This window comes from Protopterus annectens, chromosome 2.part0, assembly GCF_019279795.1.
Source record: "Protopterus annectens isolate FY-2018-M chromosome 2.part0, PAN1.0, whole genome shotgun sequence".
NCBI lineage: Eukaryota > Metazoa > Chordata > Ceratodontiformes > Protopteridae > Protopterus > Protopterus annectens.
In genome coordinates, this window is record NC_056728.1 from 1,156,635,080 (window position 1) to 1,156,660,145 (window position 25,066).

General features: G+C 41.2%; 1 long non-coding RNA gene across 1 annotated transcript in view; it reads right to left on the reverse strand.

The window, feature by feature from the left end:
• The window catches only part of LOC122793387, a 100,190-nt gene that overhangs the window by 16,868 nt on the left and 58,256 nt on the right, over positions 1 to 25,066 (reverse strand). The window contains exon 2 of the long non-coding RNA XR_006363474.1: positions 12,337 to 12,431. This is a non-coding gene — a long non-coding RNA (uncharacterized LOC122793387). The remainder of the gene's footprint in view (positions 1 to 12,336; positions 12,432 to 25,066) is intronic.

Consider the following 25,066-nt stretch of genomic DNA (forward strand, 5'->3'; position numbering starts at 1 on the left):
AGCAAATGGATACTACTGGATGCCAGACTAAAACATTTTGTACACTTGAGATGAGTTGCACTGAAAAGGAAAATTGGAGGTATGTACGTCTCAAAAACATAGAACCCCTACCCCACTTTAAATTTTTTTTTTTTTTGCTTTGCACTCCACCACCACAGATCACCATTAGCTGCATCTCCTCCTCACCTCACCCATCCCATCACCCCAGGACTTACTCCAATTCAAGCTTGAGGACAGAGAGGTATCCTAGTGAGTGTCAAATTGCTGCTGGGGAAGTTTTGCATTAAAATCCTAACGTCTCCCTTTCCACCAACACAAATGCAAAAAAATCAACATGCAGATGTGCTATGGGGACACGCAGCACTTTGTTCCACCTCTGCAGAGACACAGCCAACTTCTCCCACCTATCCACACTTGGGACATGCCACTCATGCCCCCAGCTTCCAGAGATTCAATGCAAACAATGCCCATGCTTGTGACCCACCCTAGGAAAGGCACACACATCTTTCCCTTACCAACCTCACACACTTGGGTCACTAACAGAACCTGGATTGCTTGGGCTATATTCAGGGCTCTATCCCTCTATGTCATGGAACATCTCCAGTTAATGCTCTTTTTGATGCTTTTGACAGGGGGTTAGGGATTTGTCAGTGTGTTAGAACCTCTTCTAAAAAAAAAAATGCAAAAGTAGCAATCCCAGTACAAGAGTCCACTGCTCTCTAGTAAACATTTACTTCTTAAATGACCCCAATGACATTACCTCTGCTTCTTCATATACTCTACTAATGAATCCCTTGCACAATGGCAGTTCTTCTCTAAATTCACTAATCTGATTTATTATGTAAAGCCTACGCCACAACATTGTTTTCAACCCATTTCAAAACCACAAGACAATCCATACCATTCTTGCATTCTCTCAACACAAAGAAAGCTTGAGTAAACTGAAAATGAACACTTCACTTTCTTTTTGAACATGATCTCAATATTGTAACTGACAAGGGGAGCTTGTGTCTATTGGGATAACTAACACTTCCAACACTATTCTCTGGCTGCCTATCATTTTTATTCTTCCTCCAAGCAGAGATTAATCTCTGGTACACCCAATCTATTCACAGGGTCCAACAATGAGCCAGTGTCTCGCATCCAGATTGAGTTTGTGCTTAAAGGAATCTGCTGTAGAAGTCTAGTAAGTTAGTATATAGGTTGCCTTCAGGATTCAAACTGTATTCCACGGTCTGTTCTGAAGCTAGGACGGCTTCGCTGCAAGGGTGTCAAGTACCACATGACTGGGGTATTTTTCAAGATACAGAAGGTCTCAAGTCTCCAGATGTTTGCGAGTATTACTGGACTCTGAAATCACTGTCATATTTAAGTTTTATGTGCAAAACTTCTTTTGGACCTCAAAGTGCAGCACCTGGAATTCCAGGGAGGTACTCCTACATGTCATGTAGAATACAAGAGGTGGTCAGAAATCAATGCCTTCATTCCATCTTGTTGAAGCCACCATTTCAGTCCTCTTTTCATATAGAAAAATACTGGGCTGAAAATGTCATACTTCAGAAAACAGAAAGTGAGACTATTGGGTGTCATGTTTTTTTTCCATATAGGTACCACTGAGCCTTCCTGATATGCAGGCAGACTAGACATACCACGAGTACGGTGGATGCCCTGTAACCCGAAATACGGGGGAGCTTCGCGATTGTTAACCACTGGTTTCTTTACCTATCATGTCCTAAAAGAAGGAAGAAAGGAGCTTCCAACTTTTTCCCAGTAGGCAAACCACTGCTGAACTGGTGTCCAAGAGGAGACACGGGGGGGGGGAGAATCACCATTCTGACTGGGTACAAGTCTGACTTCTGTTTCTGGGAGAAACCTAGCTGGCTGAGGGAGCTTAAGGTCCACTCCACTACCTGCATCTTCCCCTTAGACAATGCTCGAATGAGGCAATCCAGGCAGAAGCAAACATGGGTGACCCCAATTCTCCACTTGTGCAACACCCAAGCCAACCCAAAGGACAAGAAGATAGAAAGGATAATAAGTAACCCTTCCTCGTAACATAAAATGGAGGTACTACCCGTGTTCTTTTAGACAGGGTACAGAGGGTGAAATTCCTGAGATTTAATATCATTAGAATGGCCGGAGAACACAAAAGGGGGCAACAGGGTCCTGTGGAGAAAACAATTTTGGAATTGAAGAATAGATTTAGTCTTGGCAAATACAGAATGGGCCTTTATGACCATTTCTTCGTATGTGAAGAGCTTGGAATTTTCATCCTCCTACTGAAGGGAAGGAGTTCTGCATCTACTTGCAGTAGTTGTACGTGTGTGTGTGTGTGGGGGGGGGGGGGTGCAGAGTAAGTCTTTGGTTTACCTGTGAAATGTAATCTGTACCACCTGTATACAATACCCACAGATGGTGTTAAGTTACACTAATATACTACACAGGAAAAAAAAAAGGCAAGCAATCACAGGGACCACAAGAGACCTATCCATATACACCTTTAATAAGCATTTAAAATTCTTGCCACCTCTTACAAGCAATTAGCAGTTAAGTGTCCACCTCCCAAATCAAGCTAGGTCACACATGATAACCCTTGTGTAGATTTACAGCTACCCACCCAATCATAAAGACTAACCTTAAAGGCAGATAAAGCAGCACTTTGCTTGACCTACAGTGGTAACCCATTACACAAGTTGGAAATATTTTAGTTAGGAGCTACCCCTTCCAGCAGCATTGCCACTATTTTTATGAAGAAATACGAGGGCAAATAGGACTGGCTCTTTCACGGCTGAAGAAGTGAGAAAGATCACCTTGGATCAGCCAGAAGACTGCTGAATATAAAGAAGAACTGCACTAATCTAGCGGGAGCCTTTTATCACAGACATCATACAAGAGGTAAAAGTAAAAAAAAAGAGTTAATGGGCACTTCAGAGCCCTATTAGGTAACATGGCCGAACATCAACAAGATGGGGGTAGTAACAATAAATGTACAACTATTAATTTTTCACGTGGATTAATACTCACCTATTGTAGTGTTTTTGAGGACATAAAATATATGGTAAATAAGTATTGGAAAATTTTTGAAAATGATACAGGTGTCTTAGAAAAAATAGGTATAAAACCTACCATAGTATACAAGAAAAGTATTTCATTTAAAGGACTCCTGGAAAAAAGAAAGATTACCACACAGGGTGGGGGTACATACAAATGTGGTAGATGCCCCCAGTGTCCCTACACGATGAATATTGATGGATTTAAATTGAGAAATTATGGATAAATCACGAGTAGAAAGAAAATGTATTGTTATACAAAAGGGGTGGTCTACATTGCGGTATGCAAAAATTGTCAAGGGTACTATATAGGGAAAACAAAAAATGCCTTCAGGTACAGAATATATCAACATTTATATGACATTAAACAAAGAAATACTAATAATGTCTTGTACAAGCACATTAATAGTAATCACAGCTTTTGTTTTTTTATCCTTGAACAAGTGGATCTGGGGGAAGGGGGGGGGGCCTGTGGAGGAATATTTAGAATTCCTTGAGTTGAAATGGCAGATGAAACTAAATGCACACTCTCCCCCCGGACTTAATGAGATGTCTATATTACCCTATTTAAAATTAAAACAGTTATTTAATATTTGACCTTATTATAAAGTGAATATGTCAATATATGTTTGTTGTCAATTTTATACTTGAATTATAATTGCAGAGGTATATTTATTCAAATATGTAAAATTTTAGTGTGTATGAGTGTCCATTGTATGCGAAGCATTTCCTGTTCAGCAAGGAAATGATGTCATTTTCTAATTATGGTTATTGTATTTAAGTTGCTAGTAGGCAGCATAATGTTATTCTGAAGAAGTCTGATTAATGACGAAAGCGCTAAATGTTCATATGTTATTTTCGTTTTTTATGTAAAAGTTTGGAATTAGTAAAATTGCATTCTAAACTTTGGTTTTGTGTTGGTTCGTGCTGTTGGACTTTACCCGCTGCTCTCAATCTTTTATAGTTGTTTTAAATTTTAATCTAGCGGGATAGTTAAAGGATATTAAAGGCCCCAATTTTTTTTTTTTGGGGGGGGGGTAACCCAACATGTTGGGGCCTTTGCATTTGAGAGATGGCCTTAGACTTAAACGAGTCAATACATTTGATGGTTACAAAGGCGATGTGTTTGGATCTTCAAGTTATTCCCTTGGGAATCAACTGGGAGAGAGAGGGATTTCCCCAATTATGGTGTAAACATGATGATCAAATGAGAGGGCTGCCCACATATACTCAGGTCTCTTCAAACTGGTACAATCACAAGGATACCACCTTTTATAATATACGAGGTGGGTAGCAGCACTTTTCCCCCTCAAATGCAACCATGCTCACACACACCCAACAACTTGTAGTCCAGTTCCCCTTTCTCTTCAGATTTGGGAGCATCAGTCTCTCAGAGACGGAGGGATAAACCTATTCCTCCTGGGAGGAGGGACTTGAACAAAAGACTGCTCTGAATCTGCTGCAAGCTACAAAGAAGCTGAAGAAAGCCGTCAGACCACTACACCCAATCTTACAATTAAAGCCAGCTGGGGGAAACAGTTTAAAGACATCTGTCTAGGTAAAAGTAAGCACCAAGGTCTGAAACAGACTGGGGAAAGCCATGAATTTAGGAATCCTGTGGTTCTCAATTTCAATCTGAATGCACACACTTTCTTTGCTTGTTTGCATCAAGAGGAGGGTGGATCCCATGTGCTCTCAGGAATATACTGGGGAGACAGCATCCAATGAAGAGCCCAGGGTGTATGTTAAGACATGCCCCAATGGCAGCCAACAGGTTAAGTGTTGCTCATGTGCCTCTGTAAACCTGGTTCACAAGCAGATTCTAGGGATGCAATGCAGAAGACCTCATTCAATTTCCCTGACATCATTAACTGGTTAAGTGGCTTGCTCAGAGTTGCACAACAGGCGAATGGAGTATGAGGAAATCCAACTCTGAACTACAAGAAATGGCTTATCAACTCGGTCTTAATCATTTGCACTAACTGACGGTGCCCTTGAACCCAAGTCGCAGATGGAAAGGTTTGAGGGTCTCAGTTTTTTTTTTTTTAATCCTATGGCTCTACTTCTCTTTTTAGGTATGGATACACGCACTATTCTACTGCTGCGAGTCAGCAGACATGGCAGAGGACTTTAATATAGCCTTGGGCCAATACTAAGTGGAAGATCTCCTACCTTCTCTTTGTAATCTTTGGGTGACCCCCCCCCCGGCAGATTAGCCACTGTGTTCTCTGGGCCTATACACAAAACACACTGGACACCAAGTATTTTTGTTGCATGTACTGATAACATGCGTAGCTGGTAAATTGTCTCTGCAGTAGAATTAACCAACTCTGTGTCAGAAGTCCATTTCCTGGATATCAGAGTTGATAAGTACCTGGGGGGGGGGGGTTAGTTTTAGTTATCACATAAGGTGGTGGTGGGGAGTGATGAGGATCATCATCATTATCATCATCTCCTGGAATTTTCCCTCCCAGAGAAATGAATCCAAGGTCCAATGTTTAAAACAGAGTTGAAACCAACAGGGTTAAACAGTTCTGTAAGCACCTAAGATGGCACAAACACATGTGGACCCCAAATCCTCTAAATATTTGTGAAATATTTCCTCAGACTTGGCTGTCAATGCATACAAAGGGCAAACCACCAAACTGCAGACATTAGCTATACAAATTCCTGGACAAAAAGTATCCAATAATCATCCCGCACATCATTAGAAGTGTGCAATGAAATAACAACGGCAGTTGAGAAACTGAAGACGTAGGATGAACACTTTGAAGATATTGCATAGTAGAATCTTCAGAACACTGCCCCTATATTACACAAACTAAAGAAAGTGTTTTCACCCACTGTGAATGGAGTTTCTGAATGCTGGCAACATACACAACATGGAAAGGCAAGAATAGGTTTTCCATTTAAACAGGAATTTCAAACCATTCAAGTAACTATATCACTGTACTAATCCCCAAGTTTCTTAACACATCTATATAGAAAAGGTGTTTTTTTGTCACTTTTAGCACTAAATTGCAGTTCAAACACAAAAAACTGCTAGTACAAAACACAAGAACAAAGATTAATTTATTTATTTATTTTTATTTTACATTTGTTGACCGGGCTAGTCTAGCTGGATACATGTCCATTTTCAGTAGAGGCCCGGGGAGAAAAGCTCCACAAAAAGACATTAGATACAACACTTGTTATACAAAAGGAAAAATTTACAAATGGACAGTAGTATATAATTAATTCATAAGCAAAATAAAGAAATTCAAATAGGTGCCTTTTTTTTTCTCAGTGAAATTGATAATTAGAGAATAGAAAAACGAAAGTACTGTAGAAAGCTAGTAAAGATTAGAGAGTCTAGGAAAAGGTAGCAGAGAAAAAAAAGTTTTAGTCAGGGTTAGTACAAGGGCAGAGCCACAGGGAATTAAGCAAAGTTTTTAGATGCTTCTTGAAAGTAGGTAAAGAGGTAATTGCAGTAAGTTCACTTGGAAGCTTGTTCCAGACAGGTGCAATACAGTTGGAGAACAGACTGTCCCCAGCTTTGTTGTTGGATTTATAGGAGTCTGCTAGACGCTTGGTGGCAGAGCGTAAGGAAGAGATGTTTTTATAAGGAGTAATAAGGGAGCTAAGTATAGTAGTATTAGAAGGTTGATGGAAGATTTTGTGGGTGATGGTTAGTTGCTGTAGTAGAATTTGATTTTGTAGTTCTAGCCAGCCTAGTTGTTTAAGATTAGAGCAATAATGGGTACGAAAAGGGGCTCCTGTTGCAAATCTGGCTATATTGTTATATGCTGTTGCTAGCTTATTGAAATTAGATTTAGATAAGTTTGTAAAAATCGGTGAGGCATAAAGAAGGGTAGAGAGCAGGTGTGTTTGTGCTATAGTACTTCTGGCTAAGGTTGTAAGGTAGGGTTTAAGCCTATAGAGAGATCCAAGTTTTCTATTGACTGACTTGATGGTTAAGTTAATATGGGAATCAAAGTTGAGATTGTGGTCTATTATGACACCAAAAAGTTTGGTAGTAGGGCCAGGGGATATTATAGTGCCGTTGTTAGAAGTTATATTGAAGGTAAAAGAAGATGACTTTTGTGAAGGTGTGAAAAGTAATAAATTTAGTCTTTTTGGGATTCAGTAAGAGGTAATATTGGTGGAACCAGTTTTCGGCTGCTGAGAAGACTTTTTGTGTAGTAGCCTGAAGCTCAACTGGGGAAGAAGCTGAACATAGTGCCGAGTCGTCGGCATATTGACTATAGATGGATTGTGGAAGGGACTTATTTAGGTTGTTAATAAAAATAGAAAGAGGAGAGGTCCCAGTATTAAGCCTTGTGGTACTCCTATTTTGATAGGAAGAAGAGATAAGTGATTTTCCCATAGAACTGCTTGTTGTCTATTATCTATGTAGGAATTAAACCACTGCATAGCCTGAGAGTCTAAACTGAAAGATTTAAGGATGTTTAGTAAGAGAGGATGGTTGACCATATCAAAGGCCTTAGAGAGGTCTAAGAATAGAGCTGAGGACAGCACGCTGTTATTCCGATTTTTATTAATATGGTCAGTGAATGACGAGAGCAGTGGTGGTGCTGTGATGAGGTCTAAAACCGTGTTGGCAATCTGCTAGGAGATTGTTTTGGAGGAGATGGTCAAGTAATTGCCTATGAACACATCTTTCCATGATTTTAGCTATAGTGGAGGAGAAAATAAAGCTATGGGACGGAAGTTCGAGAGCTCGTTTGAGTTACCACCCTTATGTAGTGGAATGATATGAGAGACCTTCCAGAGGGTTGGGATAGTGCCTTCAGTTATGGTTCGATTAATTAAAATGGAGACAGGAAAGGTAAGTGGTTTGGCTGCTATTTGTAGGTACTCAGCTGGGATGAGGTCAGCTGAGGGGGTACAAGGTTTAAGTTTTGTAAGTAAGGTATAGATGAGATCTGTCGAGACAGGTTGCAGTTTGAAAGAGGGGGGATTATTGTTTAGGCAGTGAGGTACTTGAGTGGACTGAGGAGATAAGGTTGATGCTAGGGTAGTAACAGTGTCTGAGAAAAATGAGTTGAAAGTGTCAGCAATTTGAATGGGTGTAGTCTGAGTGAGGTTAGAAGGAGTAGGTGTTTTGGAATTGCCTGGGTGTAGTAGTTTGTTGATACCGGCCCAGAATTTCTGAGGGTTTTGACATTGTGTGTGTTGGAATTTCCAGTAGTAATTTTTTTATCTTGGAATATTAGTTTCTTTGTTTCGTTTCTAAGTTGTTTAAAGATCTGGTGGTCAGCTGGGTTTTTGGTAGATCGCCATTTGTCCCAAGTCCTATTTCTAAGTAGCATTTTTTGTTTGGTTTCCTTAGATGGCCAAGGAGCAGGCTTAGCTTTGGTTTTTATTAATCTTGTGGGGGCATGGTGGTTAGGAATTTGTTGTTAAAGTATAAAACAGCCTCATCAAGAGGTAAGTATTGGGGAGACCAATTGCAAGCTTTGAGTTCTAGTTGGAAGTTGGCTTGCTTGAAATTAGTTTTGTTCCTGGTAGTTCTGAGTTGTACATTATTGGAGATAGGGCTTTTTAGTCTGTTGATGAAAGTGATTTGATGGTCACTAATATTATCAGGTAGTGTTCCTGTGGTAGAAGTCAAAGGATTGCTATTAAACTAGAATCCAGTCCAGGGTGCTCTGTTTGGAGCTGGTTTTGTTTATTCTTGTAGGGACGGTAATAGTTTGATTAAAGCCATAGAGGTTTATGTGTGAAGTGGGTATTTGCGAAGTACAACAATTCCAATCAATATTAAAGTCTCCTAGCAGTATAGTTTTCTGAGGGAAGGAGGATGAGAGCCAGCTCAGAAGGTTTTAAAGGGTATTAATATTGTTACCTGGTGGGATGTAACACCAAAGGATATAAATGGATTTATTTATATTAATTTGCAGTTTGGCGATTAAGATTTCACTATTACTTAGTGAGGGTGGTTTGGCATCTAGTAGGGTAACCAGTAGTTCAGTTTTGTAAAGTACAGCTACACCTCCACCCTTTTTGATATGACGGTCAAGTCTAATGATGTTATATCCTGGTGGTAATATGTCATTATCCTTGGCGTTTGTCTTTAGCCAGGTTTCAGTTAGGCAAAGGATTTCAAAGGAATATAAGTCAAGGAGGGCATGCAGTTGGGTTATTTTATTATTCAGGCTGCGAATATTGAAGTGGGCTATCTGTAGAGAATTGGGACTGGTGGCAGGACTTGAATAAGTAGCTTGGTTTATTGATGGGATAAGTAGGGTGGTAGGGGTTTGGACCTGGATTAGGATGAATGTCGCCATAAATGAATAACAGCTGTTGGTGACTATGTGTATGTTGGAAAGTTTGGAAGATATTGAAAAAGGTTTCACAATTTGGAGAAACCTGATATGTGTTGTTCTGTGGTATTGAGGTCTGAAGATGATGAAGTTATGTTGCTGTGTGATTGTGGGGTGTATTCAAAGTGGGTAGTAGTTTGTTTCAGTGTTAGATGGGATACAGTTAACTTTCTATTTTCAAAGAAGGTGAGGGAGTAGAAATGAGAAGAGTGTTTAGGAGTAGGAAGGAGGAGAGTAGGATGTTATATTTAGAAATGTTTGGGTTATACATAGTAAGTGAAGGTGTGTTCAAAGAAGCAGGTAATAGAGTGGTCTGAAGATAGAGAGTTAATAGGGTGGATCTAATTAATTTCACTTTCTTATTGGTGGATGTAGTAGTGGGTTGGGTTATACACCTATAAGTGTAGGACCACTGGGGGGTGGGAATTGGGGGTAGGGGAGCGGAGTGAGCTCGCAGGGCGAACGGAGCGGGTAGAGCAAAGGAAAAGGAAAGCCAAACAAAAAAAACAGTCAGTCAGCTCGTTTGGGATCACTCCCAGGGTCAGGTAAGCTATCCTAGAGGGAGAAGGAGTTAGCAGGGTGTATAAGAGGTGGAACAGAGACACTTAGAGGGAATTTAGAGAGTACAGACTGAGCTAAAACAATTATGGATTTGTAAGCATTACCACAAAAAACAGGGGTCAAAGTAGGGAGGGCGGGAGGATCTAAAACAGGTAATATGCTTAAAACTACAATAGGATATAAGAGCAGAATTAGGGATATATGTTTCCTTTATAGGTCTAGTTTTAATAGGTGTGGAAAACAGAGATAGGGAGAAAGCCTCAGGGAGGGAAAGTTAGCACTGCGTGGGTAATTACTAGAAATTGGATAGTTTGTTAGCAGAGATTGCTTCTCTTATGGACGGGAATTCCAAAGAGCATATTTTGGACTGTACCTTCATTTGAGTTGGTCATAATCTCAAAGCGGTGTCAGACTGATATTGTGACTACCTACCTATCAGTGAGAGTCTATTCTAGAACAATACAGCAGTTCTTATCCTGCTGTTGAGGATTTACTCAATGTGTCATCCCTATGACACAACCACAAATCAGGGTCCAAAAGATGCATCTGCTTCAAAGGGGCTACAAAAGTTTCTAATTACTTATGCTGCACCAAACAACTGAAGCCACAGTACACAAAGAAACGCTACTGACAGACTACAACCACCTAATTTAAAACAAAGATTCAATGTACTCATCTCACTAGGAGTGGCAATCACAAAACTGGAAGAGGGCGCTAAAGAGACAAGACATGCAGGAAATACTCCATGGATCTACAATTAACCATTCCCTCAACAGGTAAATGGGGGCAAAACAATCTTAAAGCAGTCTTTTCACACAGCATCCAGTCTCATTTGAGGGGGGCAGGAGGTGAATAAGGGAGGCTTACCTAGCTTTAACTATTGGCATCCACATTACATTACACTGCCAGTTTGGAAGGAATAGATAAGTACCACGTCAGGTCTCCCCTGAAAGGAGGATACTAAACTCAGTGGGGCTAACTCTTAACAAAAACAGCCACCAAAGGCAACCCATGACATTTCTATACAAAGTAAAGGCTTGGTTCTCAGAAAACTATTACGGCTTACTGTGTGTGTTCAATCATGCTATAAAAATATAAAAAGGATATTTTTATATTGTATCCCTATTAAAAAATACAGAATCACAGTGAGTCAAGATGTGAATAGCAGAAAAGTTATTGCATACAGGACATGAAAAAAAAACAAAATGGTGCAGCTATACAACTAAGCAAAATGCACAGTGTCACTGCCACATCAAAGCCAGTAGTGAAGTCTGGTTTGCAGTCTGGCTCAGCAGGAAGACTTAAAAGCCTATGCCATGATGTTGGAAAACAGCCTGTCCAACAGTCAATTCTCCGATTTGTGAGGAGCAATGCAGATTCCCTCATGGCTACTGAAAACTGGATCAACTCTTCCAACTCTGCAAAGGTGTTTATGGCATCACATACAGGCAATGTTATTTTAGAATATATTTTGCAGCCACTATCCTGTTTCATATAAACATGTGCTAGGTAAATACATGATGCTTAAGCAAATACGCAATCCACAATTTCTGCGTTAATACTTGTGCTAAATCATAAAATTTCCAAACTGCACCCAGCACCTTTCTCCCAACATAAACTTTACTTAAAATGCACTTGCGCAGTTTTTGAACACCCGCAAACTACCCAACATAGAAAGGCAAAAACAAGATTTCCATTTAAAACAGCAATTTCAATCACATTTCAAACATTTTACCAATCTTCCCCAAGTTGCTCGACATATCCAAATAAACAGAAATGGTGCTCTGTCATATGCAGCATTAAAGAAGTGCAATTTGTCAAACATGAAAGCAATGGTACAAAATGCAAGAACCAAAATTAAAACATTTTAGAGGCTGTACCCTCATGTTAGCTTCAGGTCATCCATCCAAAAGGATAAGATGGGTAGTTAGTGACAATATTAATCACTGGGACAGTCTAACCTTAGAGTAATACAGGATATTCTATTTTAAAAGAAAAATGTACCCTTCTCCATGGACACCTCAGAAGCAGCAGCTGTTACTTTGCTTCCTAAGCTACTGCAGTGTACTTGCTACTTTGCACTTATAACACTGAAGTGCACATTAAGGCCTGGAATAAGTTTCATCGGTCTCAAAGGAGCTAATAAAAGTTCCAACCTACTTATGCTGCAACAAACAACTACATGAATATAGGTTCTGACAGATTACAACTACTGAATTTAAACAAAAGCTCTACTGCACTCTCACCTGACAAGACGGATATTCATGAAATACTCAACTCTTCCCTCAACAGGCACATAGAAACAAAGCAAGCTTAAGCAGACAGCATCCAAATTAAAGAGGGAAGGGGAGATTACACAGTCTACTCCTATTTCATTGGAAAAAAAATTTAGAGCTTACCTAGCCGTAAACACTGCATCCACTGTCCATTACTGCCACATTTCTTTCAGAACCAGCCACCACAGCAGTCCATGATGAAATCATATCTGGTTGAGCTATTTTATGTAAAGAAGCAAGTTGAGCATATTTACTACAGTTTTGCTCTTTAGAAAACTATTGAAGATATATGCTTACTTTGTATTTAATCATGATAAAACATACATCAAAACATTTAAGATATTAAAAGAGACTATTTTTATATCACGTCCTCATAAAGCATAATGAGAATCACAGCAAGTCATAATGTGAACAGCATTAAATTCTAATCACAGGACATGAAATATGGTAAACAACCAACATGACGTGGTTACACAACTAGGCAAATTACAGAATTTCATTATGTCAAAACCAGTTACATCATCTGGTTTCCACTTTGGTTCATGACCACATCTGGGGGCTTTCTACAAGGTGCCAACATTTTACTGACTAGATACAGCTACATAACCCAGTGTGTAAACTGTCTAGGGCCTATATTGGACACGTGATCAACATTTCTAGCAGTTTTTTTAATGCATTAAAAAAATCTTTCAGTGCTACTGTAGAATTACACACCCCTCTCTGAAACAACCCAATTTATGTCAGAATGAACACTGGAATAAAAGACCTTAACATGGCAGTACAAGCCTCTCTACTAACGTGTGTGTATCCCTCCAATCATGAAGCACGCCTGATGGCAGGCTTATTCTAAAACATAATTAATAGCACTTAGTAATGCCCCAGGTATGCAAATTAGCAGGTTGAAATGCATAGTCACGAATCAATGTTAATGCTGAAACACAGCACTTACCAAAAGCCAGAGCCAGTCCTGTCCTCCAATTTTTGCAAGTTTAACCAAATCAAACGAGCAAACATGCTTTCCTGCCATCACCATTTACATAAAGCACTTTTACCTATTAAATCTGAGTGATAGAAAGCAAGCATTAAGGAACCCTTTAGGCCAAGAACCCCCCCACCCCCCCAGGAGGGCTCACACTTAAACAGACTAACTTCATGGAAAGTGGCAAGTGCAGGTATCAACTCTCGAGTCACTAAATGCAGACTTCCTGTTACTATAGATGCAATTACCTGCAACATTTATGAAAACACTGTCTTAATGGTTTCACCTCAGTAACTGCATAATGTGCTCAACTGCCGTGATATCGTTTTCCACGAAGTGATGACTTGCATGGCATTAGCATCTACAAACATTTAATATGGTGCAAGAATAAGTTGCAGTATACTGAACGATGTGCATTCTCTGTAGGTTGTGTAGGTGACTAAAAGCCTCAGGCCTACACCAGATCAGTACAACTGCTTATTCAAAGTAGGATCTTTAAAGAGATCGTTGAAGATTCCAGCAAAGAACAGTGGCTGTAAACGCCCAATTTCAGATGGTTATACAAAACAAAACAGGAAGACAAAAACAAATCTACAAACATTAGACGACAATCTGCAGAAGGAGCTTGCAGAATATTTTTTTTTTATGTCTTATCTTTGACTGCAGAAATGAAAAGTGGCAGAGGAGGCATAAACTGTCCTGAGGGAGCAAAGTAGATGTACAAATATTTCAGATTTTCTGTGGTCAGTTCAAACGAAGTAGTACCTTCATTTGGTTAAGCAGATCCATTCTCATGGGAGAGGTCCTGTGCTTCTATTTGAATGTAATACTGCTACAGTTAAAAATGCTGCGTCTTGACCAAGATCCTTGAAGGTGTTAAGTACAGAGAAGGAGACTACATTGGTTATTTTACACGTTTGGCAAATTACTCACTGCCTATGGGTAATGCTCCAGATATGGGAATGTAAGCCATCAGTTTGATCATGCTGAAACAGGAGAAGAACTTTAAAAGTACAGTTGTGTACCTACCATAAATGTAGATGTTAGAGTGTATTCACTTTGTGTATTTAACTATATAATGCCGTCGGACCAGCCGACTACCGGAGTTTACAAAAAACGCAAGGACGACTAGGATACGGATAGGCATCCGAGGTCCAAAACCGACAGCGAGGCATCTACTAGGCCAGTCGCCGGTTCTCAGTGAGGCGCTTTCGCAGCCCCTGGCGCCCACTACCTCAAGAGCCACAGGCCGCTTCCGACTCCCACGTGGCGCCGACTGGGCCTCTGGAAACTCAAGGTATTGGACACTCGGAAATCATTCCCTCAGATGGGTCTGGAGTCGCTGAGCAGGCATCGGCTTCTGAGGGTGTCTTCAGACCTACACAACTATATATTAAGGCATCTTCAGCTTCAAAGACTAAGACTAAAGCAGCTCTAAAGACAAACAAACAAGTACAGCATTCTCCTACTCAGACTTCCATGCCTAAAAAACAGATGCTCAAAATGGCCGAAGACCTAATTACTTTGATCAGGGGCTCCCATCCCCCTCCTGATAAGAGGCCTAGGCAAGAGACAGAGTATGACTCTTCTGATCAGGTTTTTATTTCCTCAGATTCCTTTTCTGAACAGGATTACTCCATGCTTCCCTAAGAGGATCCTGATGCTGAAGTATCCCTTCCTTCAGCCTCTCCTCCCGAGGATTATTCTTTTGGGGAAACCCTGCACACCATGAGGGAACATTTCCACTGGGAGAGCCAAGATTACTCTGAATCTAAGAAAAGGCTCAGAGACTTTCTGCTACTTTCTCAGCACAGACCCCTTACTATTCCACCTGTACTGTATTTTCAGAGTCAGGCCTGTCCCCTGACTCTTTACCCCCTGCACCTGCTAAAAAAGGCAGATACTACAGGGTCCCGGACTCTCTTAAATTCCTGTATAAAAACCCCACTGCTGACCCAAAAATCATATCTCAGGGTCCCAAAGGGGTTAAAGCTTCCACTGCAAAAAAATCCTGTCCCCCCTGATAGGGACTCAGATTGGGGGGGGGGGGGTCTACACTTCTACTACCCTGGCTGTAAGGGCTTTAAATCGTCAGTTTCATATGCTTAAATATCAGCAATATTTAATGTCACTGCTTAAACAGAAATTGTTGGCAAATACTGAATGTTCAGAGAACAAGGAATTGCAGGATTTATTGCATGCAGCTGAACAAGTGGGAAAGCATACTTTGCAATGTGGTTATGATTCACTGGAGGCCTCTTGCAGGGCCGCTGTTACAGGTTCTGTTATTAGAAGGCATGCTTGGGTAAAGGAACAGAATCTGCCTGATCATGTTAAAGCAAAATTATTAGATGCACCATTACAGCATGATACTTTGTTTGGTACTAAAGCAGAAGAGGTGTTGAAAAAAATGGAGGATAAATCAAAATCCATGCAGACAGTCAAGGATTTCTTACAGATACAGCCACCCAGGTTTAGCAGGAACTGGCCTTCTAAAAATTGGTCCTTTCCAGTGTCAGGCAGACCACAAAGAGGCAGATACAGGCGTCCCAGAGGCAGATCTCAGCCCCACAGCTCATACAGGCCTAAACAATGGGGTGCTCCTACCCTCCAAAAGTGGAGAAGACAAATCACAGCCTTATAGGAAACAGTCCCAAATGACTTTCCTCTACCAGATCCAAGCACTTTTCTTTTGGCAGTCCCCTTAGGGGAAAAACTAGCACTTTTTTCATCAAATTGGCAAATGGTTACCAAAGACAAATGGGTCCTGAACATAGTGTCCCAAGGCTACAGGTTCCATTTTCACACTCTACCAAGGTCAAAAGGTATGCCAGACCTGACACACAATCAATGGGCAGAGGCACAAAAACAAATTACAGCCCTCATGGACATGAGGGCCATTCAGCAGGTACCACGACAAGAGCAGGGGCAAGGATTTTACTCCAGACTTTCCTAGTATCGAGAAAGTACAAAACCTGGAGACAACACTGGACCTGTCTATAATAAATACGTTTCTGGAAGTTCCACAATTCAAGATGTTGACTCTACAGCAGCTACTGTCCATGCTGGGCAAGAAGGCTTGGCTCGTAACTTTGGACCTAAAAGAGGCATACCTGCATGTCCCAATCAGACAATCTTGCAGAAGATACCTCAGATTCATAGCTGGCTCAATGCATTACCAATTCTCTGCACTGCCCTTTGGCTCATCTACTGTGCCCAGGGTCTTCACAAAATGCCTGGCACCAGTAATTGCGTTTTGCAGACAAAAAGGAATTCAAATATATCCCTACTTGGACAACTGCCTAATTCAAGCAGAGAACAAAGACATTCTTCTAAAGCATCTGGCATTTCTAAAAAGACTACTAATTGGCCTAGGGCACACAGTAAACGAAAATAAATCAAAACTAGTGCCCTCTCAAGAGATAATATTCCTGGGTGCAAGCTTAAACACAACTGCCCAGATGGCTTATGTCACGCCAGACAAACAAAAGCAACTGAATACTTACTTCAAGAAATTGGCAACAAAAACCCACTTATCTGCAAGGAAAATCCTGCAGGCCTTGGGTTTCATGGCATCCTGCATTCTACTAATTCCATATGCCAGACTGCATATGAGGAAACTACAATGGTATCTAAAAAGTGTTTGGACTCAGCATTGCCACAGCCTGGAGACAGTAATTGCACTCATTCCCTGCCTGCAACAGGAGTTTCAATGGTGGGCAGAAGCCTGTCACCACAACAAGGGTCTGCCATTCAGTTTACCCACAGCCAGACACTGACAACGGATGCATCAGATTATGCCTGGGGGGCCTATATTGCAGGAAAATCAGGGCACATGGCCTGAAAACCAGATGCATCTTCACATCAATCAAAAAGAGATGCTAGCTGTTCAAAATGCCCTGACAACTTTCAAGGACCTGCTTCATCCAGGACCATTACTGATAAAGACAGACAACACTACAGTCATGTGGTACATAAGCAGGGAGGTACACATTCCTACCCCATCTACAGACAAGCAATGACTTTATGGGACACAACATTGGCTTTTCAAGTTCACCTGCAAGCACAATTCCTGCCAGGAAAAACAAATACTCTGGCAGACGAACTAAGCAGAAACCTCATGGATCCCCACGAATGGAAACTGGATCCACAAGTCTTCAGCATGATAATAAGGAAATGGGGATGCCTAGACATAGATCTATTTGCCTCCCCTCACAACTGCCAAATGCAGAGATTTTGCACAAGGATTTATCACAAGCAAGCATGGAAAGTGGACGCCCTATCCTTTAGCTGGAAAAATCTAGCAGTATATGGCTTTCCTCCACTGCCTCTCCTTCCCAGGGTACTCCTAAAGGTCAGACGAGAAGCCAAAAATGATACTGATTGCACCAGACTGGCCACGCCAGCACTGGTACCCAATCCGAAAGAGCTTATCTCAAGGTCCAGCTTGGATATTGCCTCAAACTTCTCACTTGCTGACCCAACAAAACAATCAGATCCTGCACAGCCAACTCAGGACCTTAAATCTGGCAGCATGGCGGATAATCTAGCCACTCAGAACACTCCTCTTTCAAAAGCTGTTATGGAAAAACAAATACTCTGGCAGACGAACTAAGCAGAAACCTCATGGATCCCCACGAATGGAAACTGGATCCACAAGTCTTCAGCATAAGGAAATGGGGATGCCCAGACATAGATCTATTTGCCTCCCCTCACAACTGCCAAACGCAGAGATTTTGCACAAGGATTTATCACAAACAAGCATGGAAAGTGGACGCCCTATCCTTCAGCTGGAAAAATCTAGCAGTATATGGCTTTCCTCCACTGCCTCTCCTTCCCAGGGTACTCCTAAAGGTCAGACGAGAAGCCAAAAATGATACTGATTGCACCAGACTGGCCACGCCAGCACTGGTACCCAATCCGAAAGAGCTTATCTCAAGGTCCAGCTTGGATATTGCCTCAAACTTCTCACTTGCTGACCCAACAAAACAATCAGATCCTGCACAGCCAACTCAGGACCTTAAATTTGGCAGCATGGCGGATAATCTAGCCACTCAGAACACTCCTCTTTCAAAAGCTGTTATGGATGTTATCTTGGAGGCCAGGAGACCCAGTAATGCAGAAAAATGGAAGAGATTCTGTGCTTGGAACCAGGAACAAGGCATTGACACGCGTGTACCAAATATCCCTCACATTTTACAGCATCTAACTGAGATGCTGAACAAAGGCCTTTCTTTCTCATCAATTAAGATTCATGCCTCTGCCATTTCAGCCCATTACATTCTCATCCTTTAATAAGGCAGTACCTCAGAGGGGCCAAAAACCTTAGGCCTCCAAGGAGAGCACCAATTCCGGCCTGGGACCTCAATTATGTTTTGGAAAAACTCACACTGCCTCCTTCAAGCCAGCATCAACAGCAGATATAAAATTCTTATCCTGGAAAACAGCTCTGCTCCTAGCAATAATCTCTGCAAGGCGAGTCTCGGAGTTACAAGCACTCAAGGCTGTGGAACCTTTCATCATTTTTCATCCAGACAGGGTTTCTCTGAGGACAAACCCTACATTTATGCCTAAGGTGGTGTCCAGTGTGGCCCTCAACCAAACCATTCACTTGCCTACCTTTGATCCAAATCCACAGAACAAGGGAGAGAAAATTCTGCATTCTTTGGACATACACAGGCAGTTATGCTTCTACTTGGACAGAACTAAAGCTTTCAGAAAGCCTGAGCAACTTTTAGTGTCATATGCTGCAGTATCACAAGGAAAGGCCATCTCAAAACAGACCATTTCTAAATGGATAGGCCATTGCATCAGTTTCTGCTATTCTCAACATGGCATTAGGCCTCATTCCACCAGAGCAGCAGCCACTTCAGCAGCCTTCCTCAGAGGAGTACCAATCAAAGATATCTTAGAGGCTGCAACCTGGAGTTCAGTGCACACCTTCACAAAGCACTACCACTTACCTCTTTAATCTAAGCCCAGAGCAGGCTTTGCCACTGCAGTTCTACAGGGCCTCATAGCCTCTCCTAATCCTATTTAGCCCAGCCACCCAACCTCAGCTTTGGGATTCAACCCAGGAGTAATGACTGCAACAGTGAAACACGAACATAGTACAGTTGTGTACCTACCATAAATGTAGATGTTAGAGTGTATTCACTGTTGCAGTCCAGATTACCCACCCACCATCCCCCTTTTCTTTGAGGGGACTTATCTGCACTTCTCTATCCTATACAACCTATTTGGTGTATTTGCTTGTAGATGAAGGAAATGTTATTTTTGTGCATGCATTTTTATTGGCATATTTTTCAGCCTACCAATTTGGGGGCACCTGACATCTGGGGCAAAAAAAACTGAAGAAAATGGCGTCGGCTGCACCTTTTATACCTCTGGCGCACTGACGTCAGGGAAGAGGCGACAGCAACCGACGCTGGACCTAGACTTTGGAATTCTGGCTGACTGAGGGCAGCCTGCCAGCAGGATAACCCAAGAGTAATGACTGCAACAGTGAAACACGATTAACATCAATAGTCCCATTTCTATTCTAACAGTGTTTAGAACTTATGACACTCCTTGATAAACGTCTTCCCTCACAGACGCTTATAAAAGACAGCGTTTGTACCAGTCTGTGCACTTGTGATAATTTAAAAGCTTCCCTTTTCACTTATGAAACTAAAAGAACAAGGATATTGTTATTTGTCAATAGATGCAAAACACACATGCCAGAGTAGACAGGAAATATGCTGTGTTCTCACACACGAGATTCCCCATACGCATCAGAATCTGAACGTTTTAAATTAGCCATTTAACAAGAACAACAAGAATAAAAGGTGGGGACCATGCTGTTATCGAGATTTACATGGCTCAAAAAACTAGACAAGAGCAACCCCTTTCCCCACTCCTTTTTTGCCTTGTATTTAGTTTTTGACTCAAATTTAGAATGTCTGCGGTATTTGGGTATGTTGTAACATAACTAGCAACGACCTTGCTTTGTGTGAATGATTTGATTGCATATCAATGTTGGACAAGGACTGCCTTATTTCAATTAAAACTACATGTTTTTGGGACAATTTATAGACAAAAATCAGCATTACTAAGACCAAAGCAACAACTCCCTTCTCAGAGGAGTCAGGTTTCTAACTTATTTGGGGGTGACACTGACCAATGCATTATTTCTGAAGACGCACTAGTTAAGGTTGGCAAGTACATTACAGCAAATAAAAGCCACATGCTTGGACTATCCAATACAGATATGCAAGAAGTAATTTGGTTCTTTTCACTTCATGGTTTTCCAGTTTCCCCACTAGATTAGACTAAAGCCTCAAGCTCTTAAAAGGAAAATTGCAGAGGGAATATAGGTCAGTCTGGAAGAACACTGTATTCAAGCAGTTACATTTAGATTAGGCGAAAGCTTGCCTAGTATGCCAGACTAAAGGTATTGGGAACAACTCTTGGATAATGGGAAGCCAAAGTACTGGCAGAGTTTTGCGACTAAATATGGGGCAACTGAAAAGTTAAGAGATATTCAAGGAAAACTATTGGAGGCCTTCAGCAAGACTAAGATTTTGTCAATAAAGAGGAAGAACTGACTCCTACTGATAAAATGGTTATAGAAATCACAGGAAATGCATGGGTAAAAAAGGTGCCTTAAGTTCTGTATACATGAATGAATTCAGTGGGAGAGATGGAAATGGAATACTGCAGCACTGTTCTTAATAGAACCATAAGGCAATGAATTTAGGCATGACAGAATTATTAGCACTAGTAGCAAACAACCACCACTACCACCAACCACCACGCACAGACCTCCCCAATGAGAATGGAGATAAGAAATTTTTACACACACACAGTGGTCTTTAAATAACATGGACATTACAGAATCCTAAAATGTCCAACAAGTAAAGCTTGCTGAAATATGTTGCACTGATTTGGGAAAAATGGAGGTATATAAATACCTATCAACTCTTAATAATCCATTGAATTCCCAAGTCATGATCCTCAAACGTAGGAACCTCTGACTCAAATATCATGCCATTAAATAAAAGGAAAACAATTTAAGGGCCCCAATTCCCATAGACACTATATTTCCATCTTGCTTTACACACAAGATTCTCCAGCCAACTTGCCAAAGGTTGTAGATTAGTGTGGGCAGGCTACAAACTGCAACCACAATGCGATTGCCATCGCAGGCAGGTGGCAACATCTCGTCTAACCTTCAGAAACGAACACCCTCCCCCATAACAAAGCTGATATCACCTAATGTCAGATGTCTTCACAAGTGTCGTATATATATGGGACATCAAGCAGCAGAGTCATTGAATCTTTAATGCCCTCCAAGCAGGCCATGTCTAAATTAGGGTCTGCTGCTTTGGCTCATCCCATGTGTTCACACAGTGATATCATGCATCACAGAGAGAAAGCAAGAGGGAGTCCACTTTTTTTCTGGGGTAGATGAGCCATTGCCTAACTGGTGTTCAAGAGGACACCTAGGAATATCATTGTTCTGGCTGGGTACAAGTTTGACTTCAGTTTATTTAGGAAGAAAGTTAGCCTACCAAAGCAATTTAGGGTCTAACCCAGTGCACTCTATTTCTGAGACTATGCCGGAGTGATGCGGATCCAGGCAGGAATAAATGTGGATGATGCTCATTTTGCAGTAAAGAATGAATGCTGCCAAGTATTTTGTAAAAACGCTGGGTGCAGTAGCAAACCTAAAAGCAAGGAGGTAAACTGGTAATGGTATTATCTCCTCAATACAACACACTGGTACTACTTGTGCTCTTTTCAGAAAGAATGTGGAGGAAGGCATGCTTAATATCTAAATGTATGCAACAGAGCCACAGAACCCCAGAGGAAAGGGGAAGAGAGAGTATAAAAAGAGTAAGAAAAAAACTCTTTAACTTTAGAGCCCAAGAATCCAGTTACCCTTTGCATGTCCAAAATGGGTATAAACGATTTGCCTTTTTTTGGAACAGAAACAGGCAGGAGTATTCATACTCCTAGCTGAAGGGAATGGTTCTACAGTTCCTTGAAGTAGCATTCTTCTGGAAGGCCTAGATGTCTCCAATCTTTTGGCACAAATGAAGTCTTCAGTTTGCGTGTAAAATGTATTCTGTACCCTCTAGAAACAATTTTTAATAGCCAATGGTCTGCAGTTATACTTGCATATTCTGGTAAGCAGCAGCCAGCTGGTCAACTATCCTGGGACAGTGAAAAAGGGGTGGGGGGTTGGAGGGTAAAAACTGGTATAGTCACAGTTGCTCCCTGACCGGTAGAAAGCCCTGAGGATGAACTAGACTGTCCCTCTCTATCTTCTGGCAGCCAATTTTCTTCAGTGTACTTTTTGTCCATCTGTTTGCTTTTTCCCTGCCTTTAGTATGAAGATCCTTGTTTACAGACATCAGCTCAGTGGCATGTTAAACAGGTTTCAATTTATCCTTCATTTAAAAGAAAAAAGGTGTTTGTCCAAACAGTGACTGAGGCAGAGGAGGTGAGCATTTACATTCTCGGATGGACACTGGGTACTCAGCCTGGAATGTCATCTGGTAAGCGACCATGCTGCAGCAGGCCTGGGCACTACATCACACTTGTTTACACAACTATAAAACAGTATGCCTAAGGGCAGCTGCCTTTAGGTTTCTTTCTGCACTCCCCCACAACTAACTTGGAACTATTTAAAATGCTCCTGATACTTCAGACTTGTGCCAGAATACTCACAACCTTTAATTTGTGAATATGAAAGACAACTACCGTGCAATGTGTCAGAAACAAAGTACTGTAAGTGGGCTGGTATGGAAAGACACGGTTAGAATTTAGGTTACTCTAAACTTAAAATGGCTTTTAAGTGCATACCTAAAAAACCTGTCCTCCGGCAGTCCCATCCAGGGGTACAGGCATACACGTGTTATATACACTACAACAAAAAGTCATTGATACACATTTTAACATTGACTCATTCAAAAAAAAAAGTGCTTCATGAATGCAGCATATGAAAGTGCGTCAGACACCTACCAGTGTAAGCACATTCCTGATAAACAGTACATGGCAAATTTCCCCCAATACAGTCTGCAAAGGAACAACTTCCCCTTAATACACACCTTGACTTAGTAAGGTGGTGAGCAGTGCCTGGTAATGAAAACAAATTTCCCTAGGTCTGCGATATGCCATGCAAACTTGAGAAACTCCACTGCCAAAATACCAGCAAGGTAAGCAAGTTTATACCAGCAAGGTAAGCAAGTTTAAAAGCAGGGTATTCCATTTCCTTGACTCCAAGGAAAAGAAATGAAGGCTCCAGGTATAGACTGGCTTCTGGTACATATACTTAATGTTCAGAAATTTCTTTGATGTGTATTCTCCACAGGCTAAGCCTGTAATTGGTTATGGTTGAGGAGGACTCTATGCAAGTTAACATGTGTAAATAAAACAACGAACAGGGCATAAATCTATTCAGGCTCAAGGATTCAGTGCTCCAATGCTGTTTACAGCTGCATTCTTTCCTCCTCTGGGTACATGAGCCTATCAAAATTCTGCCTAGTTCTGAAAATTATCTCACAGTGTGTACAACAGAAACACCTGGGAACATACAGAGTTAAGCAAAGGTTATAGACAGAAAGGGGTGGGATGTCAAAAGCTTTGAACTAGTCATTGTTAAGAAACTAAAGCTCTATATGACAAAAATTCACTTGATGCAAAATGTCTGTTGGTACTCTCGTCCAGTTTTTGCACACCAAGCATGCACTTCATATACCCTGTAAAATATACAATTTGGTTATTTTACAGTATAGCACCCCCTCTCCTGTGAGGTTCACAGAAGTTTGGGCATTTTTTGACAGCATATATGTGGGTGTAGCCTCAGTTAAGGACACTTTTACAGTTACAAAGCAGACCCTTATTTTATGTGGCATTACCCAAACACGTACAGCCCTTGGGGAGTTATTAAATATTATAGCAATAACCCAGGCCTGGGTAATGCTGGATTTACCCACGGTTGGCATGGTTTGGTCACGTGGACGAAGCCCGAGTGGCCAAATAAAGCCAACCGTGGGTAAATCCAGCATTACCCACACCCAGAAGTGGGTTATTACTATTATACAATGACATTATTTAAGAAATAAAATAATTACTTTTCTTAAATAATGGCATTGTATAATGCCTCCTTGCTGCCCTTCCGCAGCTGTCTGGTATTCTGCGGCAGTGATGTACTGTGCATGCGTATGCCTACGCAGTACATCAGAGCTGTGGGCAAAAGTAACGGAGAAAGCAAGATCTCCGTTGCTTTTTTCTGTTTCGCTATGTTAAATGGGTTTAACATAGCGAGACAACTTTAAAAAAAGCAACTGAGCATCTCCGTTGCTTATTTTAAAGCTGTCTCGCTACGTTAAACCCATTTAACATAGCGAGACAGTTTTGAAAAAAGCAACGGAGAAAGCAAGATCTCCGTTGCTTTTTTACACACTGTCTCGCTGTGTTAAAGGAATTTAACATAGCGAGACAGCTTTTAAAAAAGCAACGGAGATCTACGTTGCTTTTTTTAAACCTGTCTCACTATGTTAAACTCCTTTAACATAGCGAGACAGTGTTTTAAAAAAGACTTATACTAATGGAAAAAGTCCAGGCGACCGGACCTTTTTCCATTAGTACAAGTCGATTTACAACATGCACACTGACCAATCAGCATGCACGTTTTGGAATATTAATGGGGGGGTCATGGTATAATTGGATATAAATGTCACTACATACACACACACACACACAATTACTCAGCATGACAATAAAATGCATTACACATCCCTATCACGCGACTGTTGGGAAGGTCTAGAAGGGTCAGTGTGTGGCTTTAAAATCTGCCTTGAGAAATGCCCACACAAGATGCTACAG